Below are 22,523 nucleotides of genomic sequence, written 5' to 3' on the forward strand. Positions count from 1 at the left end.
TATTGCCAGTGCAGTATAATTCTTTGAGTTGTGACTTTTCTAGTGGAAAAACTACTTATGTATTTTTTTTTTTTTTAAGGAAAGGAAGATTCTTGGGACCAGCAGTTGACGTAGTGGCTATGTCTCTGGACTCCCATGTAGTCAGCCACGGTTTGAATCCCTGTCCCAGTGGCTTAAACTCATGCCGGATACATGTGTGTGCGTACTCAAGATCCTGAGAGGAGAATGGAGGAGAAGGGATTGTGGCAAGGCCATCCCCCATGTGGGGGTGATTTCTCTCTTTCTGTTTCTCTGTCTCTCTGTCTCTTTCTGTCTTTCTGGTGAGCGCACATAGCTTATGGCAAAAACCTCTCTAAAAAAAAAAAAAAAAAGAAAAAGAAAGAAAAGGAAGATTCTTAATGGCCATTAAGGGCAATTTACATAAAACTGAGGCTCAGAGACAGTATTTGACTTATCTATGGTCACAAAGCAGGTCAAACATCTTTTTAGTTTGCCTGGCCTACCAGACTCTGACAGGCTCTCTTGAGATGATTTTCCGTTCTTTCTTTTTTTTTTTTTTTCCTTCTGTTTGTCATCCTTTTCCTCTTTCTTATGAATAACTCCTTTCAGTGTAGGTTCAAGTGGAGGCAACCTCCCCCAAGGTGGGGGGCTTGGTCTACTGGGATTTCCTATTCTTCAGGTCAAATGATTGGCTCAGGAGTAGGCTGTAACCTAGTCTGGTCCAGTCCCATTACTAGAGCTGTATAAAAACAGTACTTTTTGTCCTCTATAATTGCTAGTTTTAAACCTACAACCTTGATTATTACCTTAAGAAAAGTCAATACAGAAGAAATCAGAGCAAACTTGAAAGACCACAGCTTTTTCCTTTTTAAGTTTATTCATTTCTCTTTCCTATGAGTTTGAGAGATAAGAGAGACAGCACCCCCAACAGGATTTTCATGCCACGTGACCCATACCAGAGTCAGCTAGAGCTGGATCATGGGCACGAAAGTTCCCGATGTGTTCCAGGTGCTCTGTGGATGTAAAGGAGAAACTATCCCATGTAGAGTAGCCTCTCAGAAAGCTGCATCGTTGTCTGCCTTTGAAAGACTGCATCTTGATGTCATTGTTTGAGTGTCTGAGTCCACTGTGAATGCTGCTAGACACCTCCCTAGTTACACAAGCCAGCAAACTGTCTTTCTGTGCTGTCAGAATTAGTTTCCACTAAACCACAAGAATATTCCTAAAGTACATACTACCCAGAAAACACAGGAATCCCCCAAATTTTGTGTCTCTATAATATTAAAATGAACAACACATATAGGGGAGAATAAAAAAGCCATGAATTTGGGTTGTCCTGATTTAGAAGATAGGAGTTGTACAGTGTCACTACTGGGGATTATTGTGGTAGAAAGAAAATATTGTTTTTTTTTTTTTAAATTCTAACCTCATTCATGCAGGAAATACTGATATGCTCCATCAGTCCTGTGAATTATTGCACCAGAAGATACATTAGGACAAGAAAAGTGTCCCATTCTGTTTGAACAGAGAAAGTAAGGTGCAGAAGGCAGCAGGGGACGTACAAGGGTTGACTTTTGGCCTGTGTCCTGAAGGGTAGACGTGTAGGCCTGATTTCCCTGCGTCCCAAAGAGCAGATGTGTAGGGCATAGCCACTCATGGAATCCCTGTCTACTGGGTGACTTCTGGGTGTCCAGTGGAGCCGCTGTGCATGGCCGACTTCCGATCTGTTACCCAAGGACTGGATGTACACAGCTGACTTCCAGCCTGCATCCCAAGAAGTGGATGTGTAGAGCTACATCCGGTTGTGTTCCAGAGAACCGATGTGCAGGGCTGACTTCCGGCCTGTGTCCGCAGGAATAGATTGCAGGGCTGACTTCAGGTCTGTGTCGAGAGGATGGACGTGCAGAGCTGACTTCTGGCTGGTGCCCTAGGAACGGATGTGCAGGGCTGACTTCCCGCCTATGTTCGGAGGAGCGGGAGGTGCAACACTGACTTCTGGCCGGTGCCTCTAGGAGAGGATGTGCAGGGCTGAGTTCTGGCCTGTCTTCGGAGGAGCGGATGTGCAGGGCTGACTTCCAGCCTGTGTTCGGAGGAGCGGAGGTGTAGGGCTGACTTCCTGCCAGTGTTCGGAGGAGAGGATGTGCAGGGCTGACTTCCGGTTTGTGTCTCAAGGAGCCGATTTGTAGGGCTGACTTCCAGGCTGTGTCCCGATGGATGTGGAGGGCTGACTTCTGGCCTGTGTCCCGAAGAGCGGACGTGCAGGGCTGATGCTGGGCCTGCCTCGGCCTGCACACACTCCCCCGTGTGAATGTGGGCTGCTACCACATCCTGGTTGCTGGCGAGAGCTCTTTCCTAGAAGAGGTAATGGCAGGACTTGATGGCTGTAGCTATTGATGAGACCATGGAGAATGAAGTAAGATGACACCTGTGAAGCACTTAGTGCTGAGCACAGGGTGGTGTGCATTCAACGTTAACTATTTTAGGGATTTTTTTTTTTTTTAAGTGAGTAGATTGAGGGCCATTTCTATTTCCTATTATTCAAGTGTTCTGCGATTGTTGGCTAGACAAAGAACGAGGCAGGGAACTTTTAGAGGGGTCTGAATTCATTACTTAGAAGCAAGTTCTTTTTACAACACTGAGATTCCTGTATCTTCCCATCTCTAAAATACTCCACGTGCATCTGCATACTCTTGTTAGTTGCACAGAATCCCCTTTTCTATGAAATTTCAAGGAGAGGCTGTAGCCTGACCACTAAAGAGAGGGACTCATTCCTTAGAAACTAGTTAGAAGAAACAGCTGCTGACTAATAGACCCACCATGTAATACCCGTCTGCTGGGAGTCTTTAGTCCAGTTATGGAGCCAAGAAGTAGTATGCATGAATAGCCAAATGATCCTGTAGAGCTCACTGGCCCCAGCAAGGCGGCCAAAGGAGCTAAGAGTTGTTGCAGAAGAACTGAGCTGCAGCAGGGAGGGCTGGGCTGTGGGGTGGCAGTGGCTTTAGAAAGCCATGAGATCATCTGCAGGCAGGGAGTCCTGGCAGGCTGTAAGAAACCAGTCAGTCAGTCACTTTAAGTCTCTTGCAAATATTTGAGAGCTCAGGCAGGTGCAAGAAGTACTTATCATCCAAATGAAAGAATGCATTTAAAAGAGGTAAAATTACTTTCTTTGAGACCAGTTGGTCAATAAAAGAGAAGTAAAATCCTTAAATGTATAGGCCCCATTTTGTGAGGTCTGCAGTGCGTCTCTGAATTCATACTCCGTGAGTCTGGATTTGGCATTTCCTCCTAGACTGGTTTCTTGTCTGGTGGAAATGAAGGAAACCTTTCCAAGAGATCCTTTGCCCGAAAAGGAATTTCTGTGGAGAAAGCACATGAGAACAACTTGATAGCTTACTGCTCCTGAATTATTAACTGGTACCTGGGCTTCGAAGCTGCCAGTGAACTGATTATTCTCCTTCAGGGGAGTTTTGGCTTTAAGTATAGCAATTGTTAACCAGAGCAGGAAGGCTGGGAATGGAAGAAATTGAAATTTGTTCCTTTTGAAAACAACCTTTTTTGGTATCCTGACAATTATAAATAAGTATCTGTTAAGCGGTAGTGATAGTCTGCCCGTGTTTTGCTCATTAATTAGTTTTCTTGCTGAGGGGAACATGATTTATTATATGTGTAATTAGGGAATTGATTTCACAGGATCCATAGTTGAAGTCTAAAGCTATTCACTTCAAATATTTGCATCCCCCCTCCAATACTGGTTAGAACCAGTATATTTATGGTTTTTTTCACGGGCTTAGAATGCTAATTGAAGTATTAAAGACATAGGCTTGAGTTATTTGCAATTAGGCATTCTGTTTGCTGATTTCGAATACAGAAGCTTGCCATTCCACATTTGTCTTCAGGCCAGCTGGCTTTGTGAGGACTATTTTCATTTACATATCTTAAACCCATTAAAGAACCAAAATAAGTAAATCAAGGAGCTAAGTGTGCTCAGATCCGTCCTGCTGTGAACCAGGACATTCTTAGGACAACAGAAGTGACAGAAGGGTAGAGATGGTTAGGAAAATTGTTCAACAGCCAAGCAATACATTTTAGTGGACAACGTCAGGTATATCTTAAGCATTATGGGTATTACCAAGGAATGTAGGACAATAATCCTATCCTTTAAAACGCTCTGGTTTGGTAAGAGACCTAAACACGTGCGCCTAGGAACTTCAGAGACAGACCGAAGCAGTTGTGGTAAGTGTGGGATCATCGCCATTAGTTTCTCCTAACTAGTCATAGCAAAGGGGTCATTTGTTGAATACCATGCACAGCACCCGTAGTGAGCATGAAGGGGCAGCCCCGTCCTCAGAGTGTTCACGACCTGCATTTGGAAGCATCCATGACAATACAGGGTACCATACCTTGATCTCTACTGAGAAAGACAGACTGGGACCAGCAGTTGGCCTAATGGCTATGTTGCTGGACTCCCATGTAGTCGACTGAGGTTCGAATCCTGGACTCCATGACTTAAACTCATGCCAGGCGTGTGTGCGTGCGTACCCAAGATCCCAAGAGGAGAATGGAGGAAAAGGGATTGCAGGGTGGCTTTCCCCGCTGGGGGATGATTTCTTGCTTTCTGTCTCTCTGTCTGTCTCTTTCTGGCAAGTGTACGCACCCTATAGCAAAAACCTCTCCAAAAAAAAAAAAAAAAAAGAAAGAAAGAAAGATAGACTAAAAGCCATCAGAATTCCAAGGTGAGAGATGTTACTCTGACCTAGGACAATTGACTTAGATTTCATTGAAAAGGTAGCATTTGGAAACCAGCAGTTAGTGTAATGGCTATGTCGCTGGACTCCCACGTAGTCGACCGTGGTTCGCGTCCTGGACCCGGCGGCTTAAAACTCATGCCGGGCGCGTGTGCGTGTGTGCCCAAGATCCTGAGAAGAGAATGGAGGAGAAGGAATTGTGGCGTGACCATCCCCCCTGGGGAGGTGATTTCTCGCTTTCTGTCTCTATGTCTCTCTCTGTCTGTCTGGCGAGTGCACGCACCCTATAGCAAAAACCTCTCCAAAAAAAAAAAAGTAGCATTTGAAGTTGAGTCTTCATAGCTCTCTAGAGAACCATGGGAAGGGGACTCTGAGGGTCAATCCGTACCACTTTCACCTTCCTTTCCTGTCTCCCCTTCTCTGGCAATGACTGGCATGGTGTGATACAGTCTAACATGGCTGATAATACCAGGAGGCAGGAGTATATGATTGATGTCCCTCAGACCTATTAGTCCATTAAGGATTCAATTATGCTTAATCTTTTGTGTAAAATGAGAATTAAGCTTACTTAAACATATCTTAACAGGTCTGTCCCTGAAGCTCAGCAGTTACGGGGGCCAGATCCTACATGGGCAACCAATGTTCAAATCCCAGCCTCTGTGGCTTGAGAAGTATGCCAATGGCATGTGCATGCCCCAGGTCCAGACAGGGTGGAGAAATGGAGGAAAAGAGATTGTGGCATGATCATGCCCCATTGGGGGTGCTTTCTGCCTCTCTTTCTCTCCGGTGAGTGCACATGCCTTGTAGTAATAATAGTGGTTTTTGTTTTTCTTTTTAAAATTAAGTCATAACAAATGTAAATTTAGGCAAGCACACCTCTGACACAGCCTTTGGGAGATTTCAGCATTTCAGGTTATACAACAGGGACTTGTGCATAGGAACAACTGTATTTCTCAAGCAATAAATAGGCAGAGTTACTGGTCTGTTTGGAAAGGATTACCCAATGAGAATAGGACCTTCCCTTAGGCTGCGCTATCTGCCAAAAGCAAAAGGAAGGAGGAGGAGGGGGAGGAGCAGATTCCAGTGCATTGCTCTGGTAGAAATCCGTCTACGTGGATTTAGGAGACGCTGCACAGTGGCCTGTAATGTGGTCAGACAAAGCCTTTGGGGCTGAGAACTGTACGTCTCTGCAGCAGGGCAAAGCCATCTGGATCTGCAGGGTTTGAAGATCTTAAGAGTAACTTCATCTTGCCTATCTGAAGACTGTCTTCCCCAGGAGAGACATAGAGACCTAGAAGAAGAGAGAGAGAGAGAGAGAGAGAGAGAGAGAGAGAGAGAGAGAGGAGAGAGCAACCTTCATTGGGGTCCCCACATTGTGATCCACTTCTAACCACGGGCGTGTGCGTGCCCAGTGTTCAGGAGGTCTCTGGGTGCGAATGTAGACCCTTCCTACATGGGCCAGCCTCACAAAACATTGTGTTTTGCTACTGCACCACCATCCAGTTCCCAATCCACTTTATTTATTTATTTATTTTTTTTGGAGAGGTTTTTGCTATAGGGCACGTGTGCTCGCCAGACAGAGAGAGACATAGAGACAGAAAGTGAGAAGTCACCCCCCAGGGGGATGGTCACGCTGCAATTCCTTCTCCTCCATTCTCCTCTCAGGATCTTGGGCACGCAAGCACACATGCCCGGCATGAGTTTTAAGCCACCGGGTCCGGGAAGCGAACTGCAGTTGACTACGTGAGAGTCCAGCGACATAGCCATTATGCTAACTACTGGTTCCCCCCATTCCACATTTAAGATAAGTGAAATAAAACTTAAGTCCATTGAAATGTCTTTTTAAGTGGAACTTTCATCAAAGATGATAGTGGCGTTCGGGATACTTCTCTAGATAGTAAATACTTGGAGTAGGATCTGTGTCCCTGTGTGTGAGTTACTACTACTAGGAAAACAGACCTTGAAAACTTTAAAAGGAATCAAATAATTGATATTATAAAACATGATGTTTATTGTGTTACGGTTTGAATTCCTTCGGTAATTAAATGATTAAACTTACTGACAAATTCCATTTGTGTGTAAAAAGCCTGAAAAGGTCAAAAGGAGAAAACCAAAACATCTGTTCTGATTGAGCACACCCTGCACCCGCTCCAGGTAACTCTTCCTCTATCAGGTTACTGGGAGTCACTGGGGGTGGGGAGGGGGGACAGATAGAGAGGGAGAGAATTTAAATCCTACTCTTTGAAACGTCAAAATGTAAATATTTTTATAAATGCAGGCAGAGAGGAGTGTTCACTAAGAAAACAAAGAACAAAACTCCAAAACCCGAAGTGCACGTACATGAAACATTGTCTCGCGTTCTGCCTTTTCCTCACGATTTCACAGCAAACTCAGTGAGATCAATCGCCTCTGTTTATTCTGATTCTAATTTGGCTTTGGCAATCCCGCTTCTGTCCCTTCTGGCCTCTTGAATGAACGTTTCAAGGTTTTCAGCAGCTCCCTGCCTGCCTGTCTGCGGCCTCCTCCTCCTTCCTCTCTGTAGCATTTCACTGCTCCTCTTCGCCGAAGCTGCCTTCCCCTCACGTGGGGGCACCGCACAGCCTCCCTCAGTTTCCAGGCTGTTCTGTCTTCCTTTGCTGTGTTGTTGCTAGCCCTCTAATTTGGGACGATCAAGTGAGGGGACCTTCGTGACAGTGACAAGTGTTCCTAACTTCCTCACGTTCTGCTGTTGTGCTCTCAATAAGTCCATCTAGTCTCAGCTGCCAGTTTTATTTTGATTTCTTGGTTTTCCTCAGAGAAACCTCATCTTCGAGGTTCCACCATTCTCATACTGGCCCCTCGTCCTGCCGCATCCCTTGTGCTCAGCTTGGCCTGGGGTCCCAAGTGACAGTGACCCCTGTGGTGAAGGCCAGCGCTGGTCTAAGCTCCTTGCAGTGGGTAAAGGGGTTGACATTCCTCAAAGGGCCCTTCTTAATAAACAAACAGGGGGTCTTGTTAGAAGGATGGAGGGACCGACAGCCGGGGCCTCTGACTCGCCATGGAACTTCATAAAACGACTATTTTCTGGGAACCAGCAGTTAGCGTAATGGCTATGTCTCTGGACTCCCACGTAGTCGACCGCGGTTCGCGTCGCGGACCCGGTGGCTTAAAACTCACGCCGGGCACGTGTGTGTGTGTGCCCAAGATCCCAAGAGGAGAATGGAGGAGAAGGGATTGCGGCGTGATCATCCCCCCTGGGGGGTGATTTCTCGCTTTCTGTCTCTCTGTGTCTCTGTCTGTCTGGCGAGCGCATGTGCCCTATAGCGAAAACCTCTCCAAAAAACAAAAAAAAATCGACTATTTTCTGGGCTAATTTGCCTGTTCGTTGTTATTTCCTCAGCCTCCTAGTAATTTGTAGCCAGGTCACTGTGTTTATCCTCTGTTCAAAGTATCTAGTGTCGTTTCTGTTTTCTGGGCTGCCCGACTGCTTCTCCGGCCTTGCACTCTCCTCAGCATGCTCTGGAGCCTTTCCTTACTGACCAGCCACTCCTTCATCATCAGATGCCGGAACTCCATCTCCCACAGGCAATCATAGCTAGAAATTTGGCAGAGGCTTGCTCTAGGGCTGTGTGTACACGTGCGTGTGAAGGGGAGTGACGATGGTGTGATACTACTTTTGATTTTAGAAGTTCATTATGGTCGTTTGAAGAATAAAGAAACCTAAGTAACATTTTTGACTCCCTTCAGATTTTTTAAAAAGTTAATTTATTTTTACATTTTCTCACCTCTTTACAGTATACATTTCTTTTCCCAACACAAATACCATGCATATCAGTCAAGAGAAAGATATTACTATCTACATTATCATCAGCAAATAAATAACTTCTCTTTTTCTGTCAATGAAGCCTACTTTTACCTGTTTTTTCCTTCTTCTTTCCCCTCTCTTCCTTCCATATTAAAATTTTTTTTTTTTTTTTTTTTTTTTTTTACATTTTCTTGATTCACAAAAGATCTTACAGTATGGACAAAGCTAGAATCTAGTGACACATGCACTGTAATTTTCTTCTGAAACACTTTTTTTTTCTCTCTCCAATCCCCCTTTTACTAAAGAGGGGTATAAACTAACTTATTTGCAAAAAAAAGAAAAAGTTAGGTTAATCTCAATTTGGTCTGTTATTTGCACAAAGTGCCATAAGAATTTAATTTCTGATGCAAGGCAACAGATACTATTGTATTATTGAACTTAAGCAAATAACCATTCTGCCACAAAATAAGAAAGCTCACAAATAATTTCCAATTGCAAAGGGGCCAAGAAGGGAGAAAAGTTTATGTTTCAATTAAAAAAATTCTTTCTTTTTTTTTTAATTGCTGAACACAATGACTCAAAAGAAAACAAAAATCCTTAATTCTGGAAGACAAAGCATAGAAGAAAATCAGCGATGTTAAAAAAAAGTCATAGAATTCTTCAGTCTCATGTAATCTCTCTTTTGTTGAATTTGCAGTGGTCTGACCTTTCTGTTAACATTCAACAGCATTATTGATATTTCAGAACTTATCCCTACCTTTAAGTTGTCATTTTTCTTGGTCATTTTCACTCTCTTATTTGGCTTAGTTTTTTTGGTATAATACTTTCTTCAGAACTTCTTGAAGAGCTAGTCTGGTGTTACTAAATTCTTTCAGGTTTTGTTTATCTGAGAATGTTTTTCTCTTTTCTTCTCATATGAAGAATTATCTTGCCAGACATAGTATTTTTGGTTGAAATTGTATATCACTTAATATTTTGAATATATTTTCCCATTCTTTCCTTGCTCGCATTGTTTCTCGTGAGAGGTTCAGTGTTGGCCTGCTGGAATATCCTTTGAAAGTAACTTGATGTTTTTCTCTTGTCAATTTTAGTATCTCATCTCTGTCTGTGGTTTTGGTCAATCTGGCTATGATGTGCCTTGGAGAAGATCTTCTTGGGTTGATTCTATGTGGGGCCCTTTGTATTTCTTGGGCCTGGATATTTGAGTGCCTCTCTAGGTTTGGAAAGATTTTTCCCAGGATTTCATGGAATAGATTATCAATGTCCTGATTAGTTTCTTCACCTTCTGGGATACCGATTATCTGGACATTTGGGCGTCTAATGATATCTGGTATTACTCATATATTATTCTTATGTTTTGGTTATTTTTCTGGTCTTTTTGGTGAATTTTTCTATGTCAGAGGTTCTGTCTTCTACATCTGAGATTTGTTCTTCTACATAACCTAATCTGTTTATAATAATTTCAAGGGAGATTTTGATTTCCTATATTACAGTCTTCATCTCTAACAGTTCCATTTGATTCTTTTTTATGTTGTGTATTTCCTATTTCAGATCATGGAAGAACTTCCTCACTTCCTAGAACTCATTGTCTTTTTTCTGCATTATCTGGCGTTCATTGTCTCTCTTCTCTTGTATCTCTGTTAGCGTTGTCACTATGAATATCCTAAATTCTTTATCTGACATTTCCATGAGGTCCTTTGTACAGTCTGTGGATGACGAAGAGCTGTTTTTCCCTTTGGGGAGAGATATTGTCTTGATTTCCCGTATTTCGTGTGCTTCTGCAGAGGTGGTGTCATGTCCTTTGATGGATTATACGTTACTTCCTACCTTCTTCTTGGAGTTAATTCTGAGTGTTAAAGGCATGAGGAAGTAGATGGCCTGTAATATTCCTGCAGTTCCATTTCCTTGACCCTCACCAAGCAACTTTTGTCAGTGGAACTGGATATTACAAAGGCCTCATAGTTTCAAGAGAATAGTTGTACCAGGGCTGAGCGGTGGGGTTTAAAGTATTGAGATGTTTTGCTGCTGTGCACTTAGACCTGCCTAGACAATGTGTGGAAGGTGGGAAGCAAGGTGGGAAAGTCAGGTAAAAGAAAGGAAACAAAGGGGAAAAGAGAAAAAAAGACAAAAAACAGTGAAAAGGGAAAAATTGTTTTTTGAATGTAAAAAACGAGAACGGCATGGCATGCTAGAGCAGGGCCAGGCTCACTTCAGATGCACATGGATTCTGAAATTAGCAAGAGAAAGAGAGGTCACAGACAAGAGACCATACCTACATGTTTTTAAAAAACATAATATATATGTATACACACATGTGCATATATATTATAAAAGAGATAACTTTCAAGAGAAAGGGAAAGGGAGAGGGAGACACAGAGACAGAAAGAAGACAGAGACCACCCTACCTGGCTTTTTGCTGGGTGTTGGGCCAGAAGAAGAGCCAGATTTCTAAGTATATGTTGATTTTTGGGTTATGTCAGGATAGAGAACAAGCATGGCCGTTTATCATGAAATCTTTTTCTGTGTTTGCCAGAAAGGAATAAAGAGGGAGCAAACCCCCTCAGTAGAGCATGGTCATGCTACAATCCCTTCGCTTCCATTTCTTCATCCCATTGGAATTTGGGGCATGCATGCAAGTGCCCAGCATTTTTTCAAGCTACTGGGGACAGGAACCTCACTGTGTTCGGTCATGTGGGGTCTGGTTCTCTGAACCACTAGGCTACGGGCCAGCCCTAACATGAAATCTAAATGTAACAATAACTAAATGACAAGATGGTGCCTAGTACCATCCCCCTGTGTTTAGTATTTTCTGACTCTCACGGGCTCCTCAATCCGGTAAGATAAGGACGATGTAGGCACAAGCCTCCCAGACCAAGATGGTGTTTCGGGGCTAAAACCCATCCTGCTCTGTGTGCCCAGGCCAGGGCTGTGTCCATCTCTGCAACCTACTGCTTCTGCTCTTTTCAGATTTACAGTAATCACAGCTAGAATAAAAGTTAATTTACCTTTACTTAATTCAAAATGATTTAGAGAGGGAGGGGCTTTTTCATTGCATGCAGGGGTCGAGTGGACTGCATAGTTAACTCAAGGTAGAAGCTAAGTTTCCCGGGAAACTCTTGGAGCTTCGGTGCTTAAAAACGCATCGAATCTAGTTCTAATTGAAGATGACCCCATTGCTCCATCTCGGTTACAGTTCCCCCACTTTTTTCTGCCCAGCTGGCTGCCTTGAAATGAGCACTCCACTCAGATTAGTTGTGTTGTTGAATATGAAGCTGGGGTGCAGCTTTCTTGGTTCAGCTCTAACGGCTGGAGCGTGTCATGGCATGTTTCTCTTTATGCTATTTGCTAACAATTAAACAATAAACTATTTACTAAGTGAGATTAAGATACATATCTTAATCTCAATGTGTGTGTAATATATATTTCTCCATTTGGGTAATGTTTCTATGACAGCAAAAGTGACCTAGGCATGTGACACTTGTCAAGGATGAGAGAGTCCTGCTCTATGACATGTTGAATGAGGTCAGCGTGATGCCTGTTGTATGATACATGCTCAGTTCATGGGTGGGGCTGATAAGCAGTCCTATCAGTGAGGAGGAATAAGCATGGGAAGATGGGGAATCAATTTTCATTAAGAAACCTAGGCGATCAGTAATTAAAAAGGTGTATTTTATGAAATAAACTTCACATTGTTTCCACGTTTATCTAAGACTTGTCCAACGATCACCCTCTCCACACCCTGAGACAAGTCATAAGAGTTCCAGAGGGCCTGGCATGAAGCTAATGCATGTGCTTTGGTTGGTTGTTCTATCTGTAAAGCAATGCTCATGTCTATGTGAGTTTGTCACCGTGGCTACTAGTTCTACCGCTGGAGTTGCAGTTAAGTGAGGACAGGGTGGATGGTTGTCCTTGTGTCAGATAGGCTGCAGGATTTGGCTAAATCTCGAATACACAGGAAAGACATCTCACGAAATACCAAGTCCTGATTCATGTCTGTTAAATTATGGCTGACCGCAAGTGAAATAGGCAATCATTGAAACGCACAGGTACAACGCGGTGGGTTGCCTAAATGCTTGGGGAGAATGAATTTTGCAGCCCTACTGCCTTAGTTTTTTAATTGTAAGACAGCAACATAGAGTGTATTGATAAAGCCTGAGTCCTGTGAAAAAAACTGGCATTTCTCTTTCCTGGAGAATTTAACAGAGGGGAGAATTATTGCTTAATTTTCAAGAATTATTCTCAAATTTCAACCTATAAATACTTAACATTAGGGCAATTTTTTTTTTTTTTTTTACACTGAGGACAATCACCGAGTAAAAATCAATTTAACCTTACTTAATTTTTACATTTGCTAGTTTAGAAAGCTTTTTTTGGGACTAGCAGTTGATGTAATGGCTATATCTCTGGACTCCCATGTAGTCGATTGCGGTTCAAGTCCTGGGCCTGGAGGCTTAAACTCATGCCAGGCACATGTGCGTGCGTGCCCAAGATCTTGAGAGGAGACTGGAGGAGAAGGGATTGCAGCACGGCCATCCCCCCTGGGGGTGATTTCTTGCTTTCTCTCTCTCTTCTTGTGAGCACATGTGCCCTATAATTAGTATTTTTAATAAAAAAAGGAAAGCTTTTTTTTTTTATCTAATACACCTATAGAACATTAAGAATTATCTAAAAACTTTGGCAAGCTATTTTTTTTCCCACTGAGAGTGATGAAGGGAATTTAAGAGCAATTCTTGACTTAATTCAAAATTTGAGTGTGTAAGATACCTTTTGTAAATGAATGTCACTTAACAGAGTTATACATATCCCTCTTTAAATCTCCAGGACCCCCAAACCAAATTTGCTATCCCAGAATTCAGCTTGGAAAAAGCAGAAGTGGGAAGGCATCTGCCTCATTCTTTATATGTAGAAGGTCATGGGGAATACTGCAGTCAGGTGGTGTAAAAGCTACAGCTGCAGTCATGACATTGGTGCACGCTTATGATGTCATAACTATGAAACATATTTGTGATAACTGATATTAGGTAATTAATTTTTTTCCAGAGGGTACATGTGCTCACCAGTTTGAGAGAGAGAGAGATGGCATCTCTCCATTCTCCTCTCAGGATTTTGGGTACATTCACACACACATCTAATGTGATTTTCAAGCTACTGAGTCCAGGACTCAAACTATGATTGGCCAAGTAGGAGTCCAGTGCCATAAGCACCATGCCACCTGCTGGACCTGCCTGGCGTGGTGTTTAAGCTGCCAGGGCTGGGATTTGAACTGCTGTCAGCCATGTTGGATCTGGCTCCATACTGTACTGAATCACTGCACTGCTGGCTGATCCCAGAGTTTTTGTATAATTTCATACATAGTCATATGTCTAGCGAAAACCTCTCAAGGAAAAAAAAAAAAAGAATCTATCAAGAATAGCAAATAGGAGACCTATAAATTCTTGTTTTCCTAATACTAAAATGTTTATGCCTTGCATTTTCCTGTGTATTTTCCCTTTCCAGCACCCCAACTAAGATTATAAAGACTATAAATTCTTTTTTTTTTTTTTTGGAGATGTTTTTGCCATAGGGCATGTGCACTCGCCAGACAGAGAGAGACAGAGAGGCAGAAAGCAAGAAATCACTCCCCAGGGGGGATGGCCAGGCCACAATCCCTTCTCCTCCATTGTCCTCTCGGGATCTTGGGCACGAATGCACACACGTCCGGTATGAGTTTTAAGCCACCGGGTCCGGGACGCGAACCGTGGTCGACTACGTGGGAGTCCAGCGACATAGCCATTACGCTAACTGCTGGTTCCCGATAGATTCTTCATTCTGTGGTCAAGACTTTAATTTACAAGCTGGCTAGATAGAAAGGGAATTCTGTGGTATATTAATATTTTCATATTGAATGTCTTAGTCACTTTTCTCCACAATTTTGTGGCCACAGAGCAAAGATTGAAACTCTGTTACTACAGACAAGATATATCACACGTGACTCTGGAAGGTAACGTGAGAATGGTTTGAAGGAAAAGCATTAAGTGCAGATAAAATTTGCCATTATTTTAAACTTAGGTCTTTGACTATGAGGATTATGTTTTCTTGTCGGTTTTTCTTGTAGTAGTTGGTGATTTCAAATGCTATCTTCCCTCCACCCCGCCACTGTTACATTTAAAAACTGTATTTAAGCACATTTTCCTCTACTGCTTAATATTGTGAATGAAATAAAAAGCTACTAACCTCTTTCTTAAACAGGGTAAACTTAAAACGAGCTGATGAACTAGTTCTTTCCTTACTCTTCACTCCATTTTCTAGTTCTTTTTGAGAAGACTGGAATTCTAGGCTCATGTGATTATTATTTAATTACCTTTTGCATCACATAGTTATGTGTCAATAATTACTTGTGATGCCTACATTCTGTGACTGCGTGAACAATAATTTGCAAAGGGTTCTGTGTCTCATTTCCCCCAATCTGCAGCTGTTCTATTTTTGAGGTACTTATTTTTGTCCCTATTTTTTACTACAAACATTTCAATCCTGAATTACTCAATTTTATTCATCTCTTTAGATGACATGTTTTGGCTATATTTTTCTTTCAGAGAAGGCACCACATTTCTGGTCTCTCTGTGTATGTGTGTGTGTGTGTGTGTGTGTGTGAGAGAGAGAGAGAGAGAGAGAGAGAGACTGGATTTTTATTTTCCTTGCATATGAATAATAATTTGAATGGATATAGGGTTTTTAGGGCCCTTATCTGGTATTTGAAGCTGCAGAGAAGTCGGGGCAAGCTTCCTGTGTATTTCTTTATCAGGAACTCATTCTTCCTGCTTGGATACTCGTGAGGGGTGTTTTGTATCTTTGGGCGATTCAAGCACTTTCCATCAACCCTTCACCTGGCATCACGGGGTGATCTCCTCTGAACATTTGATTTTAGGCAGTGGCATTTCACTCATGCTTTCTCTCAGCACTGCCGCCTCCCTCTTTGGGGTGTCCAGTTTCCTGTTTCAGCACCTCTTTCGTCTGTGAGCCCACCTTCCCTCCCTGGGCTTCGACCACTCCTGTGTCCTCAGCAGAACGAGGTTGCGGGCAAGGTCAGCCTCTCTTTACTGCCTGTTTCTGATCTTCCTACATCACCACATACAACTTTTTAAACTAAAAATTTGAGGGAAATGAAGATGTCATGAAGTAGGAGAAATATTCCTAAGCATGATGTGGAGTATATACTCCACAGAGGCCAGGAGAGAGGCCAGGAAGAAGGCCACGTGGTGCTGGCTCCCTTCCCGGCCTGGCCTGTTTCCTCCAGGACTCCCTCTCCATCCTCACTGCATGGCCCAGCCCCAGCAGCCGTGTTGAAGTCGAGGTGAGATGTGCATGTAGTGAAGTCTTGCAGGCACGGACGATGAGGCGAGTCTGTACCCATGTGGCCCGTGGCCCGAGGGCACTTCACAGGGCCCACTAGTGCACAGCCACGTGTCTCTCTCGGCACAGATTGTGAGGTTTGACTCACTTGTGGACTGGGCCCTGTGTACCTTGCTGGGCTTTGGCTTCTGTGTCCAGCACAGTAGTCCAGGGTGTACTTTGTACCCCATGAGTGAGTCCCTCCCAGGGTCTCTGTCAGCGTGGGGCGATGATGATGTGCTTCCTGTGTCTTCACGGGGCCTTTCAGTCTGTGAATAACTCTTAGATAACAGCCGTTCATGCTTTGCAAGGACCAATGATAATTTGCAGAGAGAGAATCTTTTTTTTTTTTTTTTTTGGAGAGGTCTTTGCTATAGGGCACGTGCACTCTCTAGAAAGACAGAGAGAGACAGAGATATAGAAAGTGAGAAATCACCCCCTAGGGGGATGGCCACGCCGCAATCCCTTCTCCATTCTCCTCTCAATGCACGCGCCGGTGCCTGGTGTGAGTTTAAGCCACTGGGTCCAGGACTCAAACTGTGGTTGACTACATGGGATTTCAGGGACATAGCCATTACGCTAACTGCTGGTCCCAGAGAGAGGATCTTTTAAAATAACTATTTTTGAAAAAGCCACTGTACTCCATAAAGATACACACATTTATTATATGTAAACTAAAAATTATAATAAAATTAGTATAAGCAATTAATAAATACTTAAAAATAGCAACAACAAACACTTTTTTTTTTTTTTTTTTTTTTGTTAAGGTTTCAGCCACAGGGTGTCTGTACTCACCAGAAAGGCAGTAAGGAACAGTGAGAGGGAAAAGCAAGAACTCACTCCCTGCAGGGATGCCCACACCACAGTCCCTTCTCCGTTTCCTCCTTGGATTTTGCACACACACTCACTTCAGCTGGGCGTGAGTGTCAAGCTATCAGGTCCAGGACTCAAACTGTGGTCAGCCATGTGGGAGTCCAGTGCCTTAACCACCATGCCATCTGGCCCCTTAACAAACAACTCTTAAAATTAACTCAGAACTATTTTCCCAAATGGGTTTCCCCAGTCTTCGTGAAGATGGTGTTTTGGATTGATCTCAGCTGCTGTCAGGAGCCCTCGGGCCTCACTGCCTCCGGGTCAAGTTATATGGATGTTGTGCCCCATTGTGCTTCCCAGCCTGACCACAGTCTGCTGGGGTGTCACTACTAGGTACCCTAAGAATCCACGAGGGTCTTTCAGTTTAAGTTCAGTTCAAGTGGTGGCACAGCTCCCTCCCTCTCCATCCGTCTCTCCAAGTGTCAGGAGAGTGAGGGAGCCTTCATGCCCCATGTGTAGAGCATGACCCAGGGGCACTGGGGGATTTGCCAGGGCATCCTGACAGTATATGCAGGTGCTGGACTTTTTTCAGCAAAGCTACCAGCCACGCATTGTGACCCCTGGACGTGCCAACTCATATTTTATTGTTTTTCAGTGTAGGACAGTTTTCTCAACTCAGTATTTTCTCTTTCCACTCCAGTTTCTTCTCCTTTCTGGAGTATTGCTTCTTGCAGGGAACTGTCTTCGTCTGTGTTTCTGGCTGTCCATCACTGACCCCAGTCTGATTTCTTTTTAGGGAACTGTGTTTTTCCCTCACTGGGCGCAGAGCGGTGGAGTTGTTTATCTGGGAGCCCTGCCCTCGCCTCGCCGAGGAATGTGTGTCCTCTCTCTGGAACTGGAGTTCTGAGCAGTGCGATGGGCCCGACCGCAGCAGGAGCTCATGTGCTTCTGTGACCCTGTCAGGACGAGGCTGTCGAGCAGTCCCTGCTCCCCTGACCCTGGCAAGCCTGACGTTTCTGTCCCAGCCCAGGTCTCCAGCCTTGCTTGGACGACACAGCGAGCTCCCTGGATCGCGCCAGCTGCTTCCCTTTGGGCTGAAGCAAACCAGAGCTGGTTCCTGGAAACGCAAGCAAGGAAGAGACAGCTGATACACTTTCACAGGGGCTGCCCCGCTTTGATCTCTCCTTCCTGTTTACTGTTTTCATGTCTTTCATTGAATCTGTCTTGCACTTGGATACTTTCTCTCTCTCTCTTTAGGATTAGCGTCTGAAACTTCCGCTTGATGCGTTGGGCACTTTTGGTCCCAATTTATTGCCTCCTCCCTTTGCCCCTCTGCCCACCCCACTCTGCGGCCATAATGATTGGCTTTTCTTGCCAGCCCCGTCATTTTCACTCTAGCCTTTCTGTCCATGCACACGGGCTCTTTCCTCGTCCTGAAATGCTCTTTCCTTGCTTTTCGCTTGAGCATACTTTGAGTTCTGCAAAATTTTGCTCAGACATATCTCCTCTTGGAAGTGTGTCCTGGTTCTCCGCACAAAGAAAAATTTCATTTTGCATGCTCCCTCTATTGGACCCCCCTCAGCACTTGGTCTTTTTTTTTTTTTCTTTTTTTTAGAGGTTTTCGCTATAGGGCGTGTGCGCTCGCCAGACAGAGAGAGATAGACATAGAGACAGAAAGCGAGAAATCACCCCCCAGGGGGGATGGCCACGCCGCAATCCCTTCTCCTCCATTTTCCTCTTGGGATCTTGGGCACGCACGCACACGTGCCTGGTGTGAGTTCTAAGCCACCGGGTCCAGGATGCGAACCGTGGTCGACTACGTGGGAGTCCAGCGACATAGCTGTTACGCTAACTGCTGGTTCCCAGCACTTGGTCTTTTTTTGATCTGCCACTGGGATTGTAATTATTTTCAGCAAGCGTCTCTCTTTTGCAATAGATGGAGAGCTTCTTAAAGACAAAGTCTGCACTTTCCGTATCTGTTCGGTGTCTCGCACAGGGCCCGACAATTGTCCCCAGCAAATGTGTATTCGTGAGTGAACAAGCAACGTTTACTCACAGGACATGCTTCCTCTTTCTTTCTCTCTCTTTGGCAGCTTTCACAACCTTTGGATGTCACCAGCATGCACCCTCACGGTTTGGTCCCAACTTATTCCTTGTAGTCTCAGTCCTTGTCCCTTTGCCCACCCCACCCTCCATCTCCAGTGGTCAGACTTTCTCCCTGATCCTGGCGTTCTCACCCCAACTTTCCTGCCAGTGCTGTTTCCTCCCTGGTCCAGAGTTCGCCTGCTGCTGGGATCGGGCACACAGTGAGAAGATTAATTGTTCAGCTGTGTGACGCCTTGACAGGAAGAGACAGCCAGAGTGATTTGTTACCGTTTGGATGATCATTGAGCCTGGACATCTTAATCCCGGCTGCAGAATATTTATTTTCCTCGTGGCCTTGCCAGTATAGGAAGCTTGGACTCACTTATCTATCCAAGCACGTTTACTGAGTGTCTGAGTGTCCAGGGCTCCCTGCTGGTTACTGTGAAGGCACAAAGATGACACTGAAACACAGACTGTTTAGGGGAGTGGGGGTCCAGCAGAGCAATGCGATGTCACCAATAACCACCAACCAGGTACGCGGTGCTGAGAACCTGAAGGGTATGTGCCTGAGGCCTTCGGGTGGACCCTGAGGAGACAGTTCATGTTTCAGTATGAGGAGCTGAAGAGGCACTTTTTTTTTTTCTTTTTTTGGAGAGATTTTTCCAATAGGGCCTGTGCGCTCGCCAGACAGAGACAGAAAGCGAGAAATCGCCCCCCAGGGGGGATGGACACGCCACAATCCCTTCTCCTCCATTCTCCTCTCAGGATCTTGGGCACGCATGCACACGCGCCCAGCGTGAGTTTAAGCCACCGGGTCCGGGACTCAAACCGCGGTCGACTACGTGGGAGTCCAGCGACATAGCCATTACACTAACTGCTGGTCCCGAGGCACTTTTTTTTAACAGTCGGAGGATGTGTACGCTCTTTAAAGAGAGACTGAGAGAGAAAGAGAGAAAGGGAGGGAGAGAGAAAGTACCCACAATGGCATCTCAATCCCTTCTCCATTTCTGGATCCTGTTGGGATTTTGGGCATGCACGCACACATGCCCGATGTGCTGAAGAGGCCATTTTAAAGTATTCGTTTACAAGAGATAACTTTTATTTATTTGTTTTTCAAATAATGAAGTGCATATTTCTGATATTCTAAAGAGCTTATTTGGAGACTTTTAATTCATTGTTTGAACCGATCTTCAATTTCTCGTGGAGGCTGTTTACCTCGGAAGCTTTAACAAGTGTTTAAGAGATGCTTTGGATGTGAGAACGATCCTACAAAGCTGAAGGACGTTTAGTTTTCTTGACTTTGTCACCATACATTTTTTACAACGATGGACTTTTTTTCTCAAGCATCTTGAGTTTTTGTGTTTAGGCCTTCCTCTCACAGCTACCAGCTGGGAGATGAGTCTTGTCTACCCAGAGATCGCAGCCGTGAGAGAGAGCACAGACCCACAGCACCCAGCCTGGAGAAGCTCCTGCAACCACAGTCGGCTCTGAGCGTGTCTGCAGGCTCTTCTGTAGTCAGTTCAGCTGGGGCAGGCCCAGAACTTACCACTCTTGTGAAAGAACAGAGACTAACACTTAGTTAGCAGGGTCCTTGGGGGAAATGCATGTCCCAGAGCAATAGTATGGCGTAAGGGAAATGTGGGCCTTTGGAAGGATCAGGAAGACCCAGCAACAGCCTTCACCCAGCTGGGGAGGATTAGCGGCAGTTTCTTAGGAGGACCTGGGGACTCATATGGGAATGTGTATTTCCTTTAGAGGTCACTGCAAACATGTGACTAGGAAGTCTTCAGGATTCTCCTGCAGACTGCATGTTCAGATATTTCAGCAAGTTCTTCAGTCATCTTCATAACATTCCGAGTTAAAGGATTCCTCCAGCTATGGTTAAATATATGCACCACGAGTGGACTCTACCTGAGCCCGAGACTCAGCGTGAGGGTGGGCAGCGCTGGGTAAGCAGGGTTCTGTTTGGATGCCGTACGTGCTACAGCACTGCTCTGGGATCTGTACTTCTAACCCTAACGATTTATGCACGGATGTGTTTCACGTAGTTACCGTCTGTCCATCCTACAAATTAAGTTCATTAACTAATATGTATATCGAGTACCCACTGTAAGTAAAGCATTATGCTAAATACTTTTCTGGAGCACACAGAAAATTATGTGAAAAAGAGCTTTGCCTTTAAGAACCTTCCAATTTAGTTAAAAAATCAAGACACTGACACAAAATAAATGAAAACTCAAGTGAAAGATGTCCACATGGTGTTGTAAATCCATTGTTAAAGGAACTGTGCCAAGAGAGACTTGGGGGAGGTCTCTGCACACCACTGGGCCCACCACAGGGCTGAGAAGGCAGGAATTGAGGTAACGTTTGGAAGAGTTAGCAGAGTTTGCATGGATATAGAGGAGGATAGAAAGAATCAAAGGGCTCATAGCTTGAGCAAAAGCAAACAACCAGAAAGTACCCAGATAGTTTTGAGGGTGATGAGTAAGTCATTTTCTCTCTACTCAGGGTGCGTAGACGGGAAGAGATATGGAAGATACATTGGGGCCAGACTAGAGAGACAAGGTTAGATGACCTATCTCTTAAAGGGCACATGAACTATATACTTTGTAGTTTCATTTTAATGTGTAAGAATAATAAGAAAACCCAGGATAATAAGAAAACCAGTGGACTGCCAGTTAGAGGCCTCAGAGCTCACTATCAGCTGGTCCTGGGCAAATTCCTTTCCTCCTGGGCCTTAAGTGAAATGTCAGCTCAGGAAAGGTGGCCTTTTAGGTCTCGTCCAGTTCCAGGACCTTTTGACTCTTTGCTCACTGCCAAATATCCTGGGAGATGGCTTGTTATCCAACAAGTGGATCATTTTTGAAAAGCAAGTGATTCATAATTTGGAGAAATGAGAGTCAGTGATTTCTGCTTTTGTTTCTGGGCTAAAAAGATGAGAAAAGAAAAGAAAAGAACAATAAAATTTTCACAAAAAAGTAAAGACGGAGCAAAGGAAGGAAGGAAGAAATAACTAGGCAGGTGAGCCAGGAGAACACGAAAGTCCATTTGTTAACATTTTCTAGTTATTAGTAAATTCCGATAAAGGAGACCTGCCGGCCCCTAAGTCCCAATGGCTGGGAAAGAGGTCTTGGGGGGCACTCTGTTTCCCAGGTACTCTGTTTCCCAGTTGCTCCCTTTTTGGAGCAGATTCTGTTGGGTGGTGAACTGATTCCATCTACGTTAGCAAAAGGAGCTTAACCAAAGGCCCTGAGAGCAGGGAGTGGGCAGGAAAGAAGGTGTGGGGGAGATTCTGGTGAGTTCTGTGTTCAAAGTGCTTTGCAAGGAAAGGCATGGGAGAACTTGGGAACTAACATGAGTAGTCTATACCTTTTTTGAGTAAGCAAGTCATTACTTTCCTTTAAAAAGCAAAACAATACAGAATTAAAGACTTTTTTAAGAAGAAAGGCTAAGGGCCTACAGGTGGCATAGTGGTTGAGGCACTAGACTCCCACTTGGCCAACCAAGGTTCAATTCTTGGACCTGGTGGCTTGAAACACATGCTAGGTGTGTGTGCATGCATGCTCAAAATCCCAAGAGGAGAGTGGAGGAGAAGAGATTGTGGTGTGGCCACTCCCCTGAGGGCAGGGGTGTAATTTATTGCTTTCTGTCTCTGTTTTTCTCTGTCTCTCTGGTGAGCACATATGCCTTTGAGTAGAAACCTCTAAAAACAAAAAAAAAAAAAAAAA

Source organism: Tupaia chinensis, unplaced genomic scaffold (assembly GCF_000334495.1).
Source record: "Tupaia chinensis unplaced genomic scaffold, TupChi_1.0 Scaffold000578_2, whole genome shotgun sequence".
In the NCBI taxonomy this organism is placed as follows: Eukaryota; Metazoa; Chordata; class Mammalia; order Scandentia; family Tupaiidae; genus Tupaia; species Tupaia belangeri.